This window comes from Echinops telfairi, unplaced genomic scaffold (genome assembly GCF_000313985.2).
Source record: "Echinops telfairi isolate 266 unplaced genomic scaffold, ASM31398v2 ScPeMD7_3533;HRSCAF=4204_0, whole genome shotgun sequence".
NCBI classification, from domain to species: Eukaryota; Metazoa; Chordata; class Mammalia; order Afrosoricida; family Tenrecidae; genus Echinops; species Echinops telfairi.
The window spans coordinates 77,752,353-77,777,230 of record NW_022107431.1 but is presented as its reverse complement, the minus strand read 5'-3'; the positions used below and the strand labels follow the sequence as shown (position 1 = coordinate 77,777,230).

Sequence of the window (24,878 nt, the reverse complement as noted above, 5' to 3'; positions counted from 1 at the left end):
TCATAAGCAGTAAAATGATCTCATAGACAATAGTCATTTTAAATGTGCAGCCAGTTTAACTGACAAGCAACTTGGTCACAGTGACATGTAGACAGATTCAAAGGCAAAGCATCTTCAAATGAAAATTAGAGGTGTCTTTTTGCAGAAAAAAGGCTTTCTACATTCATGGAGTGAGTAGGGATTATGCTAGAAGACGCAGGGAAACTGAAGGTGAGATCCCACAGCAAGGACTGGTCTATGGCAGGGTTTGAAGGAAGATAAGGTGCCAAGGATCAGATCCTCACACCGTCGGGATGTCAACATTTGAATGGGTGATTAGTAAATTTGGATTTAATCAGTTCAGCAAAATTTAATAAATAAGATTTCAGTGGCAAATAAGTGAGTCTCAGGCTCTGAATCCGAGTAACTGATAGATAAGGAATAGACGGCAACATCTGAAACACCCTAAAACTGGTGTGGCTGCTTCTGAAATTACATACAATTGACATTAGGGCCCCTCCAGGCCAGTTCCTCTAATTCATCAAATTCAGTTGTAAGAGACCGGACGAGTGGGTGGGTTAGCGACCTGTAGAGAAGCAACTTTGAGAATGTTTCCTTTTTCACCTATTTGTCTTCAATGTCACAGAGACCTAGACTCATGAATGCAGGAAGATGCAACAATATGAAGGCTTCCAGGAGACGGTAGCCTTTCCTGCATGCTTTTTCTGTTGCATACAAAGATGGCTACTTGAGTTGAATTTATTTTCAATAAGTAGTTATTTTCCAGTAGAGCCATTGCTAAGGCCCAACATGAAAAAGACTTTTCCCGGAACAGCATGCAGTTCTCCCCACAGGGAGCTGCTTCTGCCGGTGCAGCGATGCTCACCTTCCACCCACCTTCCAGCGGCTGTCACCCTTCTCTTGTCCCATCTCGAGTTCAAAGTTACCCCTTTATTGTCACCTTTCCCCAAATCTCCCATCATAATTTCTTCCTAAACACCCATCAGTGTCTTTGCTGTGGAGCTGATTATGAGTGATGGCTTCCCCATGTATTACCAAGTAGAACTGTCCCATAGGGTTCCTTAGGTATGATATTTATAGGAGATGCTCAGTGGGGCATTCTTTTGCATTACCACTGGGTGGGTTTGATCCACCAACCTTTCAATTAGCACTTGAGTATAAACCACCCAGAGAGCTTCCTTCAGCCTGCAAACCTGTGGCCCCAGAGTCAATTCCAGCTAGCTCCTTTCTATGGCAGAGTTGAACTGTTCCACTGGGTCTGAATACGGTCAACTTTACAGAGGCAGATTGCCACATCTGTCATTCACAAAGAACAGCTGGTAGCTTTAGACATTTCTGTTAGCAGCTGAGGAGCGACCACTTTGCCATTGGACACTATTTCTTAAGAACAGGGGCCTGGCAATTAAAGCAATGATCTCAAGAGAGCAACATGGCTGGGTGTGAAGGACCAGAAGCGTTAGTGACGAGCGAAGCTAGTCAGTGATGAAAAAGGGGCAAACATTGGGTATCAGGCTAATTCCAAAATTGTGGAACATAGCCTAACTCTTGGAATTCTATGCACGGTTTTATTTTCAAATGACTAGCGCAATCTTTCGATCTTTCTGTGCAACAGAGTATTTTGTATGGAAGTAAAGCAAACAGCATCTACGCAGAGCAGAGATCATTGAAAATTAATACTTCTCACATGCTTAGAGGTTGGTGGTGTCTTGTAATAAGTGTTTACTCTGGGATCAATTGGTTTTAGCGCTGTATTTTTCGTGTAGCTTAAAAACACTAGGGGATGATTGGAAAGTTGTGAATGTGCTGCCACCTTGAGGATTCTTCCTGTCCACTGGAGGTTTAGGTTTTCAAAGCAAGGCTTACTTATGATAGCTCTCTTTTAATTCTTTAGAGAAACTAATTTAAATTCCAATGATCAACCCATGGATATTGCAGACCGGGAAACAATGCAGGCTGTCGGCCGATGACACTTTATCTTCTCCCGCCGTGGGTTTCTGCCTCGGGTGTGGAAGTCACCGAGGAAGGGGCCTTCCTCTTTCCTCACTGACAGCTGCTGGGACTCACACGTGGCGGGAACTCAGCGAACTTTTCTCCCCTCTCCCCACCTCTGTCTCCCATGAGCATTACATCATGATTGGAGAAAGGTTTCAATTTCATTTAGGTTGGAAGTGCATTATGAGTAAATAACTTAAATTACAGAAATAATCACAAGAGATTACAAAATTCTATCATTTCCCATTTCCTCATAGTCTATCAATTCTTACAGAATTAACTTTGCAACTAGGACAACTGTGTTCTAAAAACCAGTGCTCACAAAACAGAAGAGTTAGAGGCGGAAGGAACCCCATCCCTGTTTACCATAAGGGGTACATTGGCTACCAAAGTCACTATCACCCACCCATGGAAAGACAGGGAGCTGTGCATTACCCAGTCTTGATTGATTAATCCCCCCTCGATGACCTTCATCCAATGTGTGTGAGATTCAGGAAGGGATTGGGTAGCATGGTTGGGTACTTGCTCAACTACTAACTGAAAAGATGGTGGTTCGAACCCACCCAGAGGTACCGCAGAAACAAAGTACTGATGGTCTGTTTTCCAAAGGTAGTGGCCTTGAAGACCAGATGGGACCCAGTCCTACTCTGCACACATGGGGTCACCATGAGTAGGAATCGACTCTCTGGCTACTGGTTGGGTTTTTTTGTGTATTAGATTAATATGACATTTCCCCCAAAACACACTGACACAGTAGATTGGCACTGCAGTGCAGAAATAAGAGACTTTCAACTCCCTTTAAAAGTCACAGTTTGGGGACCTCCCGGAGCAGTTCCACCCTGTCATGTTGCTGAGTGGAAAGGGAATGGATAGCCGTGAGTGAATGAGCTGGTGTCATTGTGTATGCCTTGGTTTGCACCCTCCTCCTGAACCTTCTAGCGTTGCTCCCATGAAATCTTGAGTAGAGTGTTCATGCAGGTAACCTTGCTTCTGACATACTGAGGAAAAGAGGCCTTGAACTTCTGCTGACCCTGAGGTCTCTGCGCATCCATGGGGCAGAAAGAGTTCCACTTCCCCTGTAAAAAAGCTTTCATTTGTACACCACAGATGAAATTTCATCTGCTTTGCATCAGCCTAGTTTATAACTTGAGAGGACTTGGCACCACAACCCCAAGCCCCATTATTGAGGCTTCCCCTTCTGAGGGGAAATAATACATTAACGGGTTGGGTTTTGTTTATTTTGGTTTTGCTTAAAACATAGAACACAGTGGTGCCCTCACATGTTTTGCCCTTCATTCAAAGCTTTATTCTGGGCTGTTCTCCACTGAGCATCTCTGGAATGATGGCCATATGTGGGTTTTGTTCTTTATGTGCAGTGCCAAGCAAGCTGGAACTCGGCTGGCACTTACAACAGCTCTCTTGGACTGCTAAATGCGCTTTCATGGGAAGCACTGTTTTATATATAGGAAGAGAAAAAATGGCAAGCTATAAAGTTTTCTCTTTAGAACATGTAATCCTGGGACAGATATGCTTCTTCCTCCTTCTACGGGCTCTTCTACCTGCAAGGTGCTGTCTGGTAGGTACTGATGAGACCCATCAAATGTGGTTTAACTCAAGAGAGCCCAAAGTGTCTCAATCAGACATAAAGAGCCATATGGAAGGGGTCCAGGAGAATCACTGCAGGGAACATCTATTCAATAATTAAGCTTCGATAATTAAACTTCTTAAGGACAGGAACTGCTCTCTGGTGTTTAGAGAATGCCTACGTATTAATTAGGGAGAATTGAAGAGTGGGGGAGAAAAAGGAAAAAGAGAAAAGGGTAAGTGCTTAGGGAGTGGTTGGACATTAGCAACAATCATTGGCGCCACTACCCAGAGGCCTTCGGGGATGGTGGCGGCAGGGAACGGACAATGGGTCCCTGTCTTCACTCATCCCCAGAGCAGTCTTTTCCAGAACTAACCATTTCACAGTCTTTATGTGGAAAATGCAAAAATCATTGTGAAATCAGCTGGACTAAGCCCCCCTTTAAATCTCGTAGGAGTCTCTTTATCTTCCTCTTTGGCTTGATTTATTCTGACTGCCAAGCACATCTCAGCTCTTTTCTTTTCAGAATCAACTTTTTTTTTCCTCCAATACAGCAAAAATGGTTATAAGATAGTCTTCTGAATTGAATATGTTTTATAATGTATGAAAAAGAGGACCCGATTTTCAAAATGTATTGGATGGACTTATTTGTCCTTGCGAGTGAAATTAACAAAGCAAAATGTTCAATTTATTCTATTAAAGCTAAATAGAGGAAAGGGATAAATGTGATTGCGGAATTAAGTGATAATTACTATCCTCAAAAAATATTGGATCTTAAGACTTACATTCCAAACTGTGATACCAGGTGCCAGTATTAGAGACACTTTTCAAAATACAGTAACAGTTCAGTCATTGAAAAAGTACATTGAACGATGCACTCTCTTCTTCCCTGAAAGCAGGAAAGATGTGACCAATCACCAGGGTGACAGAGTTATGAGAAGTTAAAATAAGAAGTTAACTTAACCAGATGAATGTGCATTATTAACCTTGCATGATTACTTACTCAAGATAAATATAATGCGGCCCTGCTGATGTAGTGGGCTAATCCCTGAGCTGCTAACTACAAGGTCAGTAGTTCAAACCCACCAGATGAAGCTTTCTACTCCCATAAAGATTTCAAGTCTGGGAAACCTGAAGGGGCTATTCTACCTGGTCCTGTAGGTTCTCTAGGAGTCAAAACTGACTTCATGGTGGGTTTGTTGGGTGGTGGGGAGGATGTAATTGTAAGCAGGTCCCACGCCAGAAGCCTTAGATAGAGCATCTCATTTACTCCTTCGGGCCCTATGTGGAAGTCATTGTTATTATTCCACTTCATTCTAACACTTTAACAGAGACTACAGACCTGACCAAATGGCAGATCAGGAATTCAGACACACGAAGCCTAACACCAGAAACCAGTCTGCTTCATGAACAGCCACAAAGTACAGATCATCCTGTTGCACTAACTCATGGATCCTATTTCCATTTCAGGACTCTATTTCCATTAACTGCATAACGTCATCCTAGCATGTGTTGTCCTTTCTGGTGTGACATTTGGTCCCTACAGCCACTGAACTCCTTTTCAGAAGTTCAGGAAGAATCTGTTCAGTTTTGTTGGGGTTTAGTTTTTTTTCAAGGTATAGTGAATCAGAAAACGGAGAGCCCGGTAAGTCACACAATCTCTAAAAGTCTAAAAGAATTTTGTTTTAGGTAAACCAACTAGGTAGTATAGATAGTAAACCTAAAAGAAGCAGACCGACTTAATCAAGTTGTCAATTGAACAGCACATTCATTCTAACACGTCATTAAAAATTTTTGACAATAGTTAACAGGCTTCTGGATTTAGAACTGTCCTAGGCTAGAAAAAGAAATCCCCAGGACATTGTTTCATTGGCATGGCAGTTTGTCCCATTGATTTGTCAGCTGAAGAAGCAAAAGAGCTATATAACCAGCTGCCTTCCCTGACCCATACAGACCCACCCGGTCTCAATCTCTACGAATCTGAAATCCAGGTTCTACTGAAGCAGTCAGTCACGTTGTGTTTTGTTCTTTATATGATTAGCATTCGTTGTAGATGTTAAATACCACAATAAGTGAAGAGGTGGGGCTGAAAGAGTTCCCAAAAGGTTTTTCACGGTTCATGTACCAGACAGGCATGCACAAGGTCCATGTACAATGCAGGGCAGAGCTTGTGATGGCGTCCTTTCCCTTCCTCTTAGTTTTTCAAATGTAAGTATATTGAAATTAGACTTCTTAAATGCAGCAGATCCTTTATTTTTTCCATAACTTCAATCAAGAAATAAAATTTCTTGTGTTGGTATAAGAAAAATATATATACATGTATTTAAATTGGGAGGTGTTTTTCACCTGAAAAGGGTCCACTTAAAGTTCCTTACTCACCCCTATAGGTAGGAAAGGGGAATTTGCAGAGACTTTTCCAAGCATATTCAGCATCCGGAGAAATAAAAGGACTTCTATGCTCACTAAAGATATGATCATATTTAACTACAGAATGTTCTCATTGCTTTTCTCCTTAACTGGTTTTTTCCCCTTCATTATACAGTAACCTCATTCCTCCCTTTTCTACAGAGCACAGGGAAACATCACCCAGCCCCCGCTTTCTCAGCATCCTTGGCTCCATATGTATGGCCTTCACCACTGCTCACATTCACCGTCAGCCCTGGAAGAGTTTGACAACACGTTCACCAACCGAAAATTTAAGTGTCAGTTTATTAAAGACCATGATATTGCATCAGACTAGCTATAAAATGCCTGGTTTTCTGAAATGCTTTATTTTCCTTCCTTTAAAGTCAGATTGAGGGCAGTCTAATTTTAAACGATCTTTGGCCAGGAGTCTTTCTGTTCTTGGAAATTTATTTGCAGTCCAGAATGTGACCTTCATTTAGATAAGTCTCCTTGCCTAGAAAGAGCCTGGTCTAATCAAAGGGATAAATCACCTTTTATCCACGATGCTGCATACAACATGCCATAAGCCACCTTGCTGCTTATTCCCAGGCACTTCATTATTCCTTTTGCCGTCAGATCCCTTGGTAATTCTGTTTCAGAAACCTGGATGAATGCACTCGAAGGGTTACCGAGCATTGAAACGCTTCCTCCCTGAGAGGTAGTTGGATATGTCACCTCTCCTTTTCAGAGCAGTAGAAGTAAAATTAGACTATCAGTGCACACCAACCTGGCCATCCCTGGACAAGAAAAGCCACCTGACCTTAAGCTAGTTTTAAAGTGCCTCTTAAAAATGTTTGCTCTGCATCTCACACATTTACTCTGTTTCCTTCAACACCCTTTCCTAACAGACAGCATGTCATCATCGCCTCTGCTGTAGCGTCTTTACCCACATCGTACATTCCTTCTGGAAATGACTCCTGAGATGTTAAGTATCATTGTCTGTCTGTCTCATGCATCATTATGAAGAGCGCATCTTACTAGTGAATAACTTGGAAACAGCCCATTTTAAAAGATGCTGTTTCATAGGAAATGAAAAACAGTAACTTTCATGATTTTGTTGTACTTAAAAAGAAGCCTCCAAGCCTTCACAACACACACACACACACACACACTCACACACGTAAGGAACAGCTCCTTTTCACCAATAATAAACAATAAATGGTATCAGCGAGAGGCAGTGGGCTGAGATGGGAGGAGCCCCTGAGTTGACAGCAGATGGACTATAGGGCTGGGTGCCCTTGAAACGTCGCTGGGCCTGTTTCCTCATCAGGAAAACGGGGGATTGTGTTGCATGATTACTGAAGTCCTTCTGGCTTTATTTATTAAAATGATAACTTTATAAAGACCACAGATGGCACAAGCTTCACTATTTGACGATGTGACTTATGGACACGTCCCTGTCTTTATTTCACATATTTATTCTGTAACAGCCATGCTCCTTTACTTCTTCTCTGAAAACTACGTCATGCAGGTAAATCCAATTAGGGGCAGACTTCTTTCTCTGGGTACCAGCAGAGAAACCAGCTGCAGATCATTAGAACCTTTTAAATGGAGGCGAATCTCAGGTAGGGTAGGTCCGGCAGGTACCCTGGCACCACTGGAAGGGTGGGGAGGAGGCACCGAGCAGTTTCTGTTCACCACAGCAGCTTCCATGAGCAGCTGTGAGAGATCATTCAGCCAGTTAAAGTTAATATTTTCATATTTGAGGGCCTCCATGAGTCAAGACAGACTGTGTGATCTTGCTCTGCTGGGTGTAGAAAAAGAAGAAACGGGGTGGGGGTGGGGTGGGGAATGACTTCGAGCACATCACAGACCAATTGTCATCCGTGAAAGCCAGGAAGGCACAGTTGTCAGGTGTTAAGTAGAAACGAATAAAGAGCTTGACTTCTATTTTTGAACTGATCACGTAGTCAAGTTATCTAAAAGATGGGCATCCGGAGTCCGGACAGGGGCATAATTTCAGCCCTTGTCAGAGGTGCTGTTGTCCTTAGACCTCTGTCTTCAGCCTCCCAGAGCTCACCTGCAGACGCTCATTAGAGCTCTTCATCATGATTGTTAACGGCGAGGTGAGAACAAAGAGCAATGTGGGCAAAATGATTACCAAGTTTATTAGACCGTGGAATAAAACACTGAACAAACTAAATGAGTAAGCAGTTGTCAGCTCTATTTGTCCACATGTTTGTCCTTTCCGAAGAGGAACCCCATCTGGGCCCATTTCTACAGGGGAGCTGCTGTGAACGCTGCAGGACACACAGACCCTCCCTAGCGCCACAAACATCTCTGTATCCAGCCCTTCTGACCGGCCCAGGAGTAGTTTATGGGGAAATTCTTATGGTTTTTTGTTCCTCTGTCCTACTCGCTCCTGCATTCCCCTCCCAAGGACACAGAATTTGAGAGACTCCTTAGGCTCCACCAGGCCCGACACAGGCTGTGGCTGCTCCAGCTCTAGGCCTGGCCTCTCCTCTCACACGACTGGGCCTGATGTGCAAAGAGAAGGCTAAACAAAGTGGTCCTTAAAGCCCTGTCCCCCAGTGGGATGGGAAAGCATAGCGATCTCCAGCCCCAGCCCCGCCACATCTCCTTTGGTTCTTCTAACTTACTGGAGAGGCAGCAAACAACCTGCCACTCCCGATGTTTGGTGGAAAAGGACAAACTCGGGGAGAGTGCCCCGAGGAGGGGGCTGGCGATCAGGATTGGCTTACTTTTCCCTTTTCCACATGGCTCCACGGGGCACAGCCACCCATCCAAAGTTTGCATTTGGGTTAGGACGGATGAAGAAGATTTTTGGAATGCATATGAAGAAATGACAAGGAATGGAAAGCACGAATTATTCGAACCGGAAAGCACTTAATCTTTTTTCTTTTCTTTTTTTAGTATAGAAAAGAAAGTGGAAGCCCGGAGACACCCGAGTACGTACTTGAGTTCATCACCTTTGTTAGTGAGACAGCCAAATACGAATGGACTTTTCCTAGACACGGGGCTGCATTTGCTGGTAACAATGCCAGCCTCCAGATCCAATGCCCCAACCCTGCTGTCAGCTTACGTTTTCAAACAACACGGTATATGTTCTTTTCTATCACCAGCCTCACAGAGAAAAGAGAATGTTGATGAGAAAACAGGGCTGGTGACCCTGCACCCAGTTCTGCCCTTCTCACATGAGGACGCCATACTCCCTCACCCACCTGTTTCAGGGTGGACAGGCAGAAGACAAACTCAGGGCAGGGGTGAAGAGATAGACCCAAATGTATCATCAGCGAGGTGATAAGTGACATCACCCAAACAATTTGTATTTATGATACCTTTCCTCAAAAATTCTTTTACATAACCTTGGCATGTGCTTTAAATTACCCAAATCTTTTTTTTTTTGGCGGGGAGGGGGTGACTGGAAGAACACCATCTTTAAACAAATACTCTCCACCCCCAAACCCTTAGTCTCAGACTCCTCAGGCAAATGTTCAAACAACCCAGCTACTCAATCTTTGCATTCCTCCTGCTTTCTTTCTAGAGATTGGCAATGCCATCCTTGATGGTGAAGAATACTTTCCCGCCATGAAATCCTTTCCAGATTATTTTCCTGCGTAATACTGCTGCCTCCTTGTCCCATTTGCACGTAAGGGCAGTAAAATTCCATGAGATAAAAGTTGAAGAGTTTCCACGATGGATTTGTTGACATAGAATGGCATTGCACTATGAATAGGTGATCTAGCTTTATATACACTGGGACTGAGTTCCTTCTAGTAGAAGGAGCTATATTAGCAGGAATATGCTAATACTTTCCTTGTCTTTTTATTCATCTCAGTTTGACATCCTCAGTCTTTCTGTTGAACTGTACAGAATTGAGGTCTTTTAAAAGCCTCATGATGAGTATGTATTGGAAGGGTGGCTTCGCTGCCTGTGTTAGTCTGGGTGGACTAGAGAAACAAATCTGAGAGACTCATGTGTATAAGAAAGAGCTTTAGATACAAGAGCAGGTGAATATTGAGAAATCAGCCCAGCCCAGTCCAGATCAAGTTCATAAGTCTGGTATTAGCACATATGTCTGATACCATTCTATAAAGTCCTCTTCAGAATCATGAAACACATGCAAGTGATGCTGAATGCATCTCAGGACTTGCAGGGATCTCCACGTGGCTTCTCCAGCTCCAGAGTTTGGGCTCCATCAGCCTCTCTCCATGTGTCTTCTCTTCAGGGATGTCTCATAGGGAGTGAACCTGTGTCCTGCCTCCAGTGAGCTATGTATCTCCTTAGTGCCTCCAAATGAGGTCATCAAGATGCTACCTGATTGACAGGCTAGACTCCACCCCTTCACTCGGAATCCTCAAATTGACACCAGATTATGTAACTACCACGCTGCCCCTCTGGCTTCCATGACTCTTGAACTAGGGATAGGTACCCAATTTTGAAACCTATCCCTCTGTCAACTGCCTAGATAATCTTTCCTCAGAAATGGATCACAGAGACATGTGCACTACAAGAATTTGGGGAGTGGGGGTTGAGCTGAAAAATCGAGTAGAAGTAGAGCTTTCTTTGACATGTCAAGGGAAAGCCACGGGCAAGATCATTGTTATAGAGATAATTATTATAGTCCAATGCTTATCCCACCACCTCACCAAAATGTCTCGTCATCTAGATAGAGCAGTCCAATTTGTTTGTTTAATCATATTTTCACTAAAATGGCAAAGCATGTAATCTTAATTAAGAAGATGAATAGAGTTAAATGATTCCATATTTTAAAAGCATGTTTCTGCACCAAATCTATCCCTATCTGTGAAATCAGATTACTATGGTTTGAGTTCTGTTACCATCAATGTCATCACTCGAGAGCGGTAAAGACATACAATTTTAGCGTTCAGCTAACTATTCACTCATCGGTGGAGCTGTGTCCTTAAACTCAGACAGGACCCTCCGATCCACTAACGAGAATCTCAGCTTGGATAAATTTCCAAACTACACTGCATGCTATGCTTTCAAAGTTAGTCATCCTAAAAGTAAAAAGCACGCACACACACACACACACACACACACACACACACTGTGGGAGCCAGCAGCACCACACCAGGGTGGTCTAGGGAATAGTCTCCCAGACAAGTGGCCAGCACTGGTCTTCCTGCACATAGAGGACCGGTTCCTTTTTTACTTTTCTAGAGAAGTTTTGAAGTGATCAGTTATTTTTGGTGAAAAATAAACAAGTCTTTATGAAGCTTTAACTTTTTATTTGCAGAGAAAACTGAAGTATTATTTGGAGAGCACAGGTTTTCTAGTCAATATATTGATTTGAGGAAAAGAGTCACAGGTATGCATGTGTATGTAGATATATGTCTGTGTATGTTCATATAGAGAGAGATATGTGTGCACACTCATACACATGTATGAATAAATTACTTATTTGTTAATTAATTATTTAATAAAGCACTACATGTAAATATTTTTGCCAGTTGATAAAATAGCAATAAAAGAGAGAGTACCTCCTCTCATGAATCCTTCTCCAAAGTGCTGTAGAAATTAAATCAATATGTAGTAATATCATAAAATAATTTTAAGTTCTGAACAGACCTACCTTTATGTGGTGGTTTTCAACTTGGACTAACACACCTGATATAGAGTTGTGACAGAGCTAAAGATAGAGAAAATACTTATGAAACTTTAACTTTTTAACCTCTTAACAAGAACGATCATTGGCTACCTTACAGATAGAGACAATGAAAAAGTAGTTGTCACACTTTAGTCATGTTTACCAGTGGCAGTGGACTTGCCTCCTACGGCAGGCCACCCTATAGAACAGAACAGAACTGTCCCAGAGGACAGAGAGGAAAGGCTTCCAAAGATGTCAGCACTCCAGCAGCACCCTGTCACCTCTCTCTCCCACTAAGTGGCTGGGGCTTTGAACTATCAGCTTTTCTATTAGCAGCCCAACACATAACCCACTGTCCTCACCAGCGCTCTTGCCCTATTTGGCCATGTGTATGATGCCCAAATGAGTCTTAATACATTAATGATAGAAAAATGCTACTCACCCCAGGGCGTGCCTTTTGGTCTTTGTCACAGAAAACGTTGTATTACTCATCTTCATGAGCTGAAAAACACAGTTACAATTGGAAATTTAGCACAAAGGTAACAATTGACATTATAGTAATGCCATTAAATAAGCGAAAATAAAATACACCTCTGATATTAGACATTCAGCTTTCCTACAGTGTAGGAAACATGCAGTGTGGGATGGTAAAATGATGGTTTGAAAAATCACCTCCAGGCAGATCAGCCGAAAGGTTTTACTTTTCAATTCTTTGAAGAATGGAGACCTTAATTTCAGAAATGTATTCAGTTTGTGTTCACATTTCCTCAACAATGCTGGGTCTCTTAATGTTGGCTCTGATGCCCTCAGTGGACAGCCTAGCTAGGTGTCTCTCCATCAGTGAAGAGTCTTCAAGAGAACTTCAGCAGAATTACTAGTGTCTAAAGAGTCATTTTCTCATTATTTGACTTTTTAAGCCTTCCTGCGATGGAAGAAAGCGTGATTAACAGCAGAGCTGCAAAATCATCCATAGTTCAGAAGAAGGGGCTGCCAGGACCCCCACAGCACTGACTGCATCTGTGGGTTCTTCGAAGGGTCAGCAGAGCATGAAGGTAAAGACAATCTGCCTCAGTGTCGGGGTGACCTCTGCTGTTGTTCTGAATTCTTTGCTATTCTGCATCTCCCCAGAGCACAGAAACTAAAAGGGCCCTACTCATAAATGCCTCGCCTCTCCATACGTTTACTTTCCTGGCACTTTCCGTGCTTTGGGCTGCGAACAGCAGGGTCAGCACTTGGAAATGACCCCCTGCTTTGCCTGAGAAAGATGGGGCATTCTACTCCGGTAAAGAATTATAGCTTCGGGAACCTCCAGAGGTGTTTGATTTTGTCCTGTAGGGCTGCCATGAGCCGGCATCATCTCAAAGGCAGTGAGTTTGAGGTGTGAGTACCGCTTTGAGGAACCCTCGTGGCTCTGTTGGGTAAGCATTCGAACGCTCACCCCAGTGCTGGTGGTTCAAATTCACCAGCTATCCCAAGGGAGGTAGATGAGGTTAGCTGCCCTCATCAAGATTTACCACCTTGGGAACCCGACAGAGGGTCACTGTGACTCGGAGTCACTTTGTCTGCATGGGGTGCATAGTACCCTTTCCAAGGAGCCCTCGTGGAACAATGCTGACAGAGTTCAACTGCGAACCAAAAGATCTCCCACTCCTTGGGAGCAAGATGTGCCTGTCTGCCTCTGTAAAGGGTTACAGCCTTGACAACCCAACGGGATGCATCTACTTTGTTCTGTGGGGTCATGATGAACAACGATTGATGAGAGAGCGGTGGGTTTGGCTCCTTGGTTTCTGTGACGGTATGTGCTGTCCAGGACTCTGTGCTGATTTGAGCCCCCAAAGGGCCCAAAGATGTTAAAAAGGGGAAGATTAGTCTTGTCTTTGTTACACTTGTCTACAGGTCTATGTCATTGTGCAAAATTTTCTATAAAACAGCCAACTGTGCTTTCTGGGATGTTATGACTCAAATTTAGTTTCTTATTTTGACATATAACTGGGGTTTTGGTCTCTGTATTAGTTTTAAGTTTTTATTGCCCTGGCTTTTAATGGATTTTAAAGTGCTAAAACAAAGAGAGAACTGATTAAATGATCAAGGCATTTTTTGTGGCGGTTTTGAATTGTCGTCATATTTACGTGTTTGCCCCGCATGGCTCGATTTGTTTGGCTTCTGATGACGTGTTGTATTTTGACTAAGTCATTAACTTCCAGTCAGCCTGATCAATTGCTTCAGTCTTCTCATAGCTTGTGTCCAATTCACTCTGCTGTTCAACTGCCTCGATGGGATTCTGAGTGGCCCGAGGCTCAGCACATTTCATTTGTGCGACTAAGCACAGTGCTCCTAAGGTTACATTTAATTAAAGCACAGCAGTATTTAAGAGAAAGATTTCACTTCTGAGGTCTAAACCAACCTGCACTTGTGTAATTACTTCGTGAAAGTCACACTGAGACGAGAGGGAAAAACCAAAACAGCTGCCGTTTGGGAGTCATTACCTGAAAGCAAAGAACAGAATTCTGAGGAGCTAGCAGTCTCTTTTTGTTCATTTCTATTTAATAAACTCATACACTAAGCTTATTAGCAAAATGTCCATAAGAGACACCCAGATCGACCACAGTTTCCTTTTGCTGAGTCAAAGAAGGTTGTGCTTGACTCTTTCACGTAAGGATGCTTGGTGCATGTAAGTCTGTCTGTCTGTATGTGCACTCATGTGGCGGGTATGCATACGTGTGTGTGTGTAAACACTGTAATTAATAAAACAGCTACTCCATATAAGGAATGATGCTTAACCACTGTGAATTTGTTTTTAATTTATTCTTATAATTCAAAAAAATATTGTGATTTTTATTCTTTACTACCAAACCTTGCAACCATTTAGCAACTGACTCATAGACCGTATAGGACAGAGTAGAACTGCTTCAAAGGAGTTTCTGAGGCGATACATTTTTACAGAAGGCAATGGCCACATCTTGTTCCCACAGAGAAGCTGGTGGGTTTGAAGTGCCCAGCCTTCAATTAGGAGCCAACCCTTAATCCACTGCACCATTAGGGCTCCATTTCACAAGAACAGTCCTTTACAATTAATGTACCAACTGAAAATGTTTCCGCTACATGAAGATTAGAGAATGAAGAAGTATGTTTTATCTGTGGGTAGAAAACTTAACTGCTGACATGCTTTCTTTTTAAGAAGTTCACATGTCTATACCAGGCCCTGTGCTGAGAATCATATTTATATTTTCTTAATTTCAGTCTTACAACTATCAGTGAAGTGAACCAGATTATTCTCTTTACTACAAAGAAAATGAGGCTCTAAAGATAAAAATATTTTTTTAAGGTTTCTATAGCTCTTCCTCTATACTATCCTTTTTTTTTTAATCAAGGGGGAATCTCAGGTGATGAGGTGGCTAAACAGTTGAGACAATTACTAAGATTCCTTTCCAAGAGTTTTTATTGTTTTCCTGTGCCTTCCCACCCGAGTCAGGGGCACCTGCTATCTCACAGGTTGAGCAGGCACAGGCCTCCCAGGTTGAGGCTGGGAGATACACATCTAAAGAGAGTCCCATGTCAAGTCCAACATGAACTAAACCCTTGGGCAGGCCAGGACTTCTCAAACTTGCTATAATGACAAAGTAGATAATTTTCAAAATTGAAATAATATATATAAATGATGAGCTATATTAAACACATAATAAATCATCTAATATCACATACATATTATGCGTGTCTATGATGATAAAATATCTGTTGTTGTTATTAGTTGTTGTTGAGTCATCTGCAGCTCATAACAACTCTATGTACAACAGAACGAAACAGACTGGTGCTGCCCAGTCCTGCACCATTCTCACAATTGTTATGTTTGAGCCCATTGTTGCAGCCACTGTAGTATTCCATATTGTTGGGGGTCTTCCTCTTTTTCTTGATCTGTTACTTAATGACGTCCTTTTCCACAGACTGGTCTCTCCTGAGAGATGTCCATGGTACTGTGAGACAAACTCCTGTCGTCCAAGCTTCTGGTTGCAAAACGTCCTGGCTATAATTCCTTGAGTGTAGTGGTTATGGGTTGGGCTGCTAACTGCCAGGCCTGCAATTCGAAACCACCAGCCTCCCCACTGCAGAAAGATGGGGTCTTCAAGCCTCATAATGAGTTACAGGCTTGGAAACCCACAGGGGCAGTTCTACCCTATTCCTATAGGTCAGTACGAGTCAGCATCAACCCAATGGCAGTGAATTTTGTTTTTCTTGGTTTTCGTAGTTCATGATACATTCAGTAATCTTTACCAAAGCCTAATTCAAATGCCTCAGTTATTTTTCATTCTTCCTTATTCATTATATATACTTAACAAAATTCATTTTATTGGGGGCTCATACAACTCTTATCACAATCCATACATACATCCATTGTGTCAAGGACATTTGTACATTTGTTGCCATCGTCATTCTCAAAACATTTGCTTTCTACTTGAGCCCTTGGTATCAGCTCCTCGTGTTTTCCCCTCCCTCCAGCTCCCCCCTTCTTCATGAACCCTTGATAATTTATAAATAATTATTATGTTGTTATATCTTACACTGTTCGATATCTCCCTTCACCTACTTTTCTGGTCCCCACGGAGGAGGTTATAGTAGATCCTGTTAATCGGTTCCCCCTTTCTATTCCACCTTCTCTCCACCCTCTCGGTATTGCCACTCTCACCACTGGTCCTGGAGTCCCCATGTTTCCAGTTCCTATCTGTACCAGTGTACATCCTCTGGTCTAGCTGGATTTGTAAGGGATCATGATGGGGGGGGAGGGGGGAAGAAGCATTTAAGAACTAGAGAAAAGTTGTATGTTTTATCGTTACTACACTGCACCCTGACTGGCTCGTCTCCTCCATGCAACCCTTCTGTAAAGTGATGTCCAGTTGCCTGCAGATGGGCCTTGGGTCCCCAATCTGCAGCCCCTCATTTACAATGATATGATTTTTTTGTTCTTTGATGCCTAATACCTGATCCATTCGACACCTTGTGGTCACACAGGCTGGTATTCTTCTTCCATGTGGACTTTGTTCCTTCTGAGCTAGATGGCTGCTTATTTACCTCCAAGCCTTTAAGACCCCAGATGCTATATCTTTTGATGGCCAGGCTCCATCAGCTTTCTTTACGACATTTGCTTATGCACCCATTTGTCTTCAGCAATTATGTTGGGAAGGTGAGCATCATGGAATGCCAGTTCAATAAAACAAAGTATTCTTGCATTTAGGGAGTACTTGAGTGGAGGCCCAATGTCCATCTGCTACTTTAATACTAAACCTATAAATATATGCACATAGATCTATTTCCCCATCATCATATAAAAATATATTTACATATGTACATGCCTTTATTTAGACCTCTATAAGTGCTCTTTGCCTCCTAGTTCTTTCCTGAATTTTCTTTTACTCCCCTCTTGTCCCACTATCATGCTCAGCCTTCATTTGGGTTTCAGTAATTCCTCTCAGTTACGTTACCCTTGATGAAGCCCTACCGGGCCTCGTACACCCTCCTTGCCACCAATTTTTGATCACCTATTGTTCCCTTTTCTCTGGGTTTGTTAACACCACTTCCTTTTCCCCCCTCCCCTTCTCCCATGTCCCCCTAGAACCATCCATCCCATTGTTTTCTCCTCCAGATTATTTATCCAGGCCTATCTAATATAGATAGACCTGCAGAAATAATAACATGCACAAAAAGAAGACAGAGAAAAATAAAGCAACAAAAGAAAACAAAACAACAACAACAAACCCCAATGACAAAAAAAAAGAAAAGCCTGTAAAGAGTTCAAGGACTGTTTGTTGACCTCTAAGAGTGCTCTCCAGTTGAGTCTGATGGGGTGCCACGCCCTGGCCCCAAAGTCCACCTTTGGTGCTCCCTCAGGACTTCCTTACTCTGCTCCCCTTGCCATTCTGTTATTGTTTTGCATCAGTGTGGTGCGGTCAGATGGGGCACAATTCCCACTGTGTCTCCAGTGTTGTCCCCTGTAGGGTTATGGGTAAGTAAGGGATGTCATGTCTGATAGCATTGTATATATACTGTTACATGCATAGGAGGCCTTTGAAAATACTACAGCTTAAGGAGGTGCATCTTAGTCTTAGTGCCATTTTTGCTCTTTAACGCTTTAAAGAGTTCTTATGCGGCACACTTGCCCAGTGTAATAAGTCTTTTGTTTCTAGGCTGCTGCTTCCATGAGCAGTTTTAAGAGAACACATGAAAAGGCATCTTATTAAATTGCAAAACATAATGAAATATTATGTTATGAATTAATGCATAAAATGACAGTAAATATTAAATAATTGTGATTAAATGAATACATGGCTACAATGATAAATAATAAAGTAGTAAGTAAAAAGTAAGTAAATAAAAAGATGGCAAATAAAATGGTAAAGAAATAGCAAAATGATAAATAATGATAATAACTAAAAGAATAAAAATAAATGAACAGATATGCGAAATTAAAAACTGGAAGACATACAAAATGAAACCCCAATTTTTAAACACTAAATTCAAGATGCTACAATTTCAATGATCTGTTCTTACTACATTGAGAACTGCTAACAAATAATTAAAATAATTGATAACTAGTGCCATACCCACAAATGCACTTTCACAACAACGGTCCAGGTCATAAACCGGATCACAGTGGCCTAAATGCCCCCTCCTTAGTTGGGGTGGAGAAACCCATCAGGACCGCCTTGCCCATACACGGGCAGAACTGACAGACTGTAGAAGGCTGAGATTGGTCAAGATGGGCAAAGAGAGCATGGAGCAGACAAGCAGAGGCCATGGCAAGCTACAAACCAGAGACAGGAGGCTGAAATCAATGCTCAGGACCCGGGAGTGAGGAGGGGGGGGATTACACTCCAGTAAAGCCTACAAGGGCAGGACATTACCACAGCTGGACTATGCCACCACCCCCACCCCCACCTCCGTCCCGATGCAACCCTCCATATGCCCAGGTTCTTCGGTCATGAGGCGAGGATGGAGAATATTGAATGTCTGGATAGTGATTTCCGAAAACACTGAGCTTAAACCCAAGATGATGGGCTTACTCCAAGTTGGCAATATTCAATATTTTGCTATTAAAGGGAAGGGGTGGAGGGTTGTGCACTAAAATGAAATTCAGTTCCAGATAACTTTTAGAATTATATTTATTGAAACTTGGATATGCACTTTTTAAAACATCCTCTCTTTTCCATGAAATGGTTTGCAATTTGACAGATGGCAATGCCCTAACCCAAGAAGTGAAATTTTAATGGAAAAATTTCTGATAACAGTGACATGCCATTGGGGAGACTTGTTTTTAAATGGAACTTAAATCAAAAGTCAGAATGCCACAAATAGTCACCTCACCACCCACTCAGCCCTTCTGAGAAGTTCTGTTGTCACCACAGATATCAGTTCTGGGGTCCTTGACAGACCCGTAATGATAGAAGACACCATATGGCTTTGCATTTTAGGAGCCACTTAATATTCCATTCCTCTGTTTGAAGACTTTGGAGTGCTGTACAGATAAATATCTGAGTGGTAAAGGGTTCATCAAGGTGATGAACTGGGAGTGCTCTTTCCATCAAAGGTTTTGTGAGCAGACAGGTCATGGCGCTGATGTGCTACTGAGACATTCACTGTCTCATCACAGGATTTGCTGCTCAAAACTGTTTAGCCACAAACCAGTGGCTAACTTAAAAAACCACAAAACAAAGCAATAAAGCCCAACTGGATCCAGAATCCCCAAAATACAATATTATAAATTATATATATAATTATAAATACAATATTGTAAATTAGGGATAAAAGAGATGTAAGAGTTGGAAATTCATGCAGTAATAAGCCTCCCCATTCGCATCCCCTCCCATCCACCACCCCCATTCACCACTACACACATCATGCTTGTCCCGGAAGCTATGAAAAGCTCCGAGTCTCTGGAGAACAAGTTTGGAAATCACTCCAGTAGCTCTTGGTTTACATTCCTTTCTCTGGTCAGGAAGAAAAAATACACTAGGCTTCCCCCATGTGGAACCTCCTCATATGTAGAACGGTCAACAATCAGATGACACTGCCGTGAGCAAAGTGTTGGCGGATGATTAGACTGAGAACAGTCTATGTAAACAACGTCTCTTTAAACAAGACGTGACCGATGTGACACTATGCTGTGGTCCGTACCATGAAGCCATGTTATTGTGAGCATACTATTGGCTGGGACTGGAATATGTGACAACTCTCTTGTCACTCTGTTGCCCAGGAGGGGAATGAATGCCTGCAAGCTGCCACCTGAAAGCTCGGGGTTCTGATCTTCCTTTGTTGACACTAACTCACACCATGACTCAGCTACATGTTTGCAGTTTCACCTTCAATACTTATCTCCAGATAGACTGTTCTGAACGACGGTGACCTGACAGAAGCATTGCGGTTTTAGGTTGTCATTTACTTCCTATGCTTTAAGCTCCTTATTGAGGGGACAGTGTTTTTCCAAGAATCAGCCCTCTGGTGTTCTGTCTGGTTGTACAGAGTAAAGGACAATCCCTGACTCTGGACCAGGGATATGAATAACCTTCCTAACATGCAGAATGTATTGGAAAGTGGATTTTTATAGGTGCAGTTATGTTAAAATTTAGCACTCATCACTTGATCTTCCTTATGATCCATTTAAATTTGCTGTGATTTAAAAAATATTTTCTACTTTCTTTTTGATTTCAGTTTTTATAGGTTTGACTTTTGATTCGTATTAGCTTTTTGTTCATTTCTTTGTTTTTAAGGTTTTTCTTTATATGAATCCAGAATAGGTAATTCTATAGAGACAGTACCTGGATTGATGGTTCCTTGAGGGTAAGGCAGGGAAAGTTGGGGGAAATGGGGCATTAATAATGATGAGTACACATTGAAGAAAATGTCCTAAAACCGACTGATTGTAGTGATGATTGTACAACTCTTCTTGATGTGATCGAACTATTGAATTGTATTATATGTGAATTGTGTGCCAAGAAAAAACTGTTGGAGGGAAAAAGAACACAGAGTTGGTATCAGCACAGTCAATAGCAAACAACAGAACAAAACACAAAATACTCATTTTTAAACTCCATTCTTAATCCATTAATTTAAGAACATATTTTCAAGTTAGCATCCAGAGAAACCTGTGAGAATCAGGAAGCAACAGGTCTGCATTGCTTTTCTTGGTCTCTCAAGTTTTAGCATTTTGAGAGGCAGTCACCAACTTTCTAGCACTTTCTATTTATGTGAGAAATAATTCAATTTCCCTTCTGTGTTAGTCTGGGTAAAGTAGGGAAATGAATCCACAGAAACTCATATGTATATAAGAAAGAGTTTTATATATAGGGTAAGTATACATTCAGAAAGCATCCCAACCCAGTGCTGTCCAAACCCATAGTCCAACATTAGCCCATCTGTTCGACACCAAACTACAAAGTCCTCCTCCATCTCACAAAACAGATGCAATGATGCCGACTGCAGGAGGAAAGCCCAATCAGTGAATGTGTAAGCATCTCAGCGCTGGCAGGGGTCTCCACATGGCTGCTCCAGCAGCGAGGGCTGCATCGGGGTAGGTCCATGTGACTTCTCCTCAGGGATGTCTTGCAGGAAGTGAGCCTTGCCAGCTGAAGCAGGGAACTGGCTAAGACAGCTATACCCTGGTCCGACCACCAGAAAGCAAGCAACCTAAGAGAACTAGGAAGGTGAGGCTCACCCAGCCATTTATCTCTCTGCCCTTCACTTAATCCCACAAGTGTTTATCAGCCAGGTTGCCACAATAAACCTTAATGATTTCACCTTCTGACATATTTTCTCCTTATACAGGTTCTGGCTTCCACAGGTTTTACTGTTTTCATATTGTATTTAAAGTCATAGCACAGAGCCACTATCGAATGTATTCTTTCATGTCTCTTTCACTTAGTTATTTAAAAATTGAACAATTTACTTTGTATGAAGCCCCGTGCATTGCTTATTTAGTGAGGTAAATAAGCTATGATTGAATGAATGATCTGTTCATAGATCACCAAGATTAATAGGGATTTAGAAATGAGTGAGGTACTGTATCCACTTACCTCCTCCTAGCAAAATCCAGAAGCCCCCATGGTGCAGTGGTTTATGCATTGAGTTGTTAACTTGGTAAGGTTGTAAGGTTGGTGACTTGACTCCCCCAGCTTCTCCATGGGAGAAAGATGAAGCAGACTGCTCTACAAAGGCTTCCAGCTTAGGATGCCCTATGGAACAGTTCTACTCAATCTTTCAGGATCACTGTGTGTCTGAATCAACTGGGTCAGTTGATATCAACAGAGTCCTGAGCCTTTCAGAATTTGGCTGTGACTGATCTCAGTTCTATTCCAAATGCAGCTTCTGATTGATGTACACCATTCCACATAATCCTATTCTCCTGATTCAGTCTTGGGATAAAGCACAGGACTTAATTTGGTCCAATCAGAGTGAAGACCTGCCCAGTGCTTTGCTCAGTGGGACGGAAAGAGTAGCTTTCTATAGCTCAGCAATGCTGATGGCAGGTTCAGTAGACGGAAATTAATAATAGACCATTATCACCCGGGGGAAGTTGCTGGAGGACAAAATGTATGATCACAGGGTGGAAAGAACTTGGAGAAAAATAAAGCCAAAGTAACAATTAAGCTAACCCTGTAAGATGCTTTCAGCATTATTAGTCATTTATGAGCAGGTAATATAGTGGGTTGCAGTTTGGCATGCTCACGACCAGGTCAGCAGTTCAAAGCCACAAGTGGCTACATGGGAGAAAGACGAGGCTGTCTGCTCCCATCAAGATTGACAGCTCTGAAACCATCTGACGCAGTTCTACTCTGTCCTATATAGTTACTGTGAGTTGGAATTGACTTGATGGCAGTGTGTGTGTGTGTGTGTGTGTGTGTGTGTGTTGCATAGGTTTTATATCACTCTTAAAGCATCCCAAACAAAATAATATCAAGACGTGTCATCCACAGAAAAGATGGGAAATTGCCAAAACAAACCAGTGAAACTTGTGAAAGCCAGAACCTACTAGCATTGCTTTTTCCCACCATTTTGTTTTTCTGGATCTTCCAAGTTTACCATTGTTCTGTCACTCTCTATTAGTGGAAAATATTTTAGTTTCCTTCTCTGACAGGTTTCACATGTTTTATTGTATGTAGAAGTTTCCAGAAATTCTATTGCGAATTTAGATGACACTTAAAAGAAGACTTAAATCGATTGACAATTTATTCCTACTGAGTGATGTGTTCTTTTTTAAAAAAAGGAAGAAGAAGCAGCAAGTATTCTTTTGGGAGTTAACGTTAAAATAAATAATTATCTTAGAGTCCTCCTTCTTATCAGGTAAATATTTTACTTAAATTCTCTGTTATTTAGTTTTTTAAATAGTTAGACACAGTTCTAGAATTTGAGCCTATCGACTCAATGGCAGTGAGCTCCTTATCTTTGAAAAGAGAACTATCACACTCAACTACTAAACAAAAGGTCAGCAGCTCGACCCCCCAGCTACTGCAAAGGGGACCAGATGTGGCAATTGGCTTACATGAAGATGACGGCCGTGGACACGCTGCCCAAGGGACCGTTCCAAGTCTGAGCAGGAAGGGAGTTCACAGAACGTTTGCTTTGGTTTTTATTACTTCACATGAGTTCTTGGTTAAGATATTCAAGAGGCCCAGCTAAGTTATTTAACACTAGGTGGCACTACAGCTGGAAATAACAGAGAGGATGGCTGTTTCCGCAAGATAGCTATGAGAGATGGTAAAGGAAATAAAAAGTACATATTAAATCAGTATTTTAAAAAGCCTTAAATCCTGAAATCTGTAAGTTCTTATTAGGGATAACGAAATAACCTCATGCAGTTAGTGAATTAATTTATGTAACCTAATAGATAATAGACTACTCTGTACAAAACAGCAACTGACTAAATCAATTATAGTTACTCAAATTACGGCTGTCCTTCCAAGTGAAACCTAAATTTAGATTTTGACTAATCTATTCAATTTTACAGCTAAATAATTGGTTTTTCTCAAAAGAAATACTTACTAGCAGCCCTTGCTGGAAGATAAGATACACAAGAAATTAAATAGATGGTTAATTACTTGTTCCTCTGTAAGCCATAGGTACCTGAATAACTAATAGCCAAAGAGATCAGTAAACTGTACCTCTTATAAGTGAAGTGAGTTCTAGATACGAAAATGAAGATATAAATACATATTTAATATTTAAAACTATATGAAACATGAGGGTAAGTCCAAAGTTATTGCTCTATCTAGTTCATACATGTACTAGTTAATTAAAAAAAAAGAAAATGTGTTGACAGCTAGCAGAGGTGTGGTCTGGACAGCGGGGTGTGCGCCAAGCACCCGCAGCCCCAGCCGAAGCTCGGAGAAGCAGCCCTGCAGCAATGCCATGGCCAGGTGGACCGCCTGCATGGCCAGCCTCACTGCGAACAGGACCTGTCTGGACACGGCCATCGGCCAGGCCAACGTGGGCTATGAGGACTCACCCTCTGTCTGGGCCGCTGTCCGGGGAAAGCCTTCCTCAACCTCACGCCAGTCGAGGTTAGAGTTCTTGTTGGCAAAGACCGGTCAAGGTTTTTTTGTGAATGGACTGACATCTGGGGACCAGCACTGTTCTGTGATCCGGATCCCACTGCTGCTGACTGCTTGGATGGGGAATGCACCATGACTCTTCGCACCAAGAGTACTGGCGGAGCGCCCACCTTCAACCTCACTGTCACCATGACTGCCAAGACCCTAGTCCTGCTCGTGGGCAAAGAAGGTGTCCACGGTGGTTTGATCAGCAAGAAATGTTATGTTGTGAAATGGGTTTCCACCTGCGGCGTTCCCAGTACTGACCTCGTCTGCCCCTTTCCCACCACTTTCCACTGCTCTTGCACCCCTCTCCTTCCCATACACACACATACACCATTTTGGGGGGTCATTGCCCCACACCCTTTATTGCTGCCAAAAACATATGGGGTGGGGGTGGGGCTGGATGGACAGACATTTCCCCCTGCCCATCCCCCCTCCTGTGTGTGGTTGGGAAACTTTGTTTTGGGGTTGCTGTTTTTTTTCTGAATAAAAAAAGATCTTACTAACAAAACCAAGCAAAAGAAAATGTGCGTAAACTTGTCTCTGTGATCAGTGGCGACCACAGACAAATTCTCTTAGTAAAACACTTTCTCATTAGGTTGTCTAGGGGAAAAAATAAACTTTTTTTTCCATATGGGAAAAAATAGGAGAATGATTTTTGAGGTTAGGCTAATACCAAAATTTTAACACGTCTCAAGTGGACATCTTC

At 42.2% G+C, this 24,878-nt stretch overlaps 1 pseudogene; it reads left to right on the top strand.

Moving 5' to 3' along the window:
• Window positions 1-23,984: 23,984 nt before the first annotated feature.
• On the top strand, window positions 23,985-24,432 carry LOC101639449 (annotated as a pseudogene).
• The last annotated feature ends 446 nt before the right edge of the window (window positions 24,433-24,878 follow it).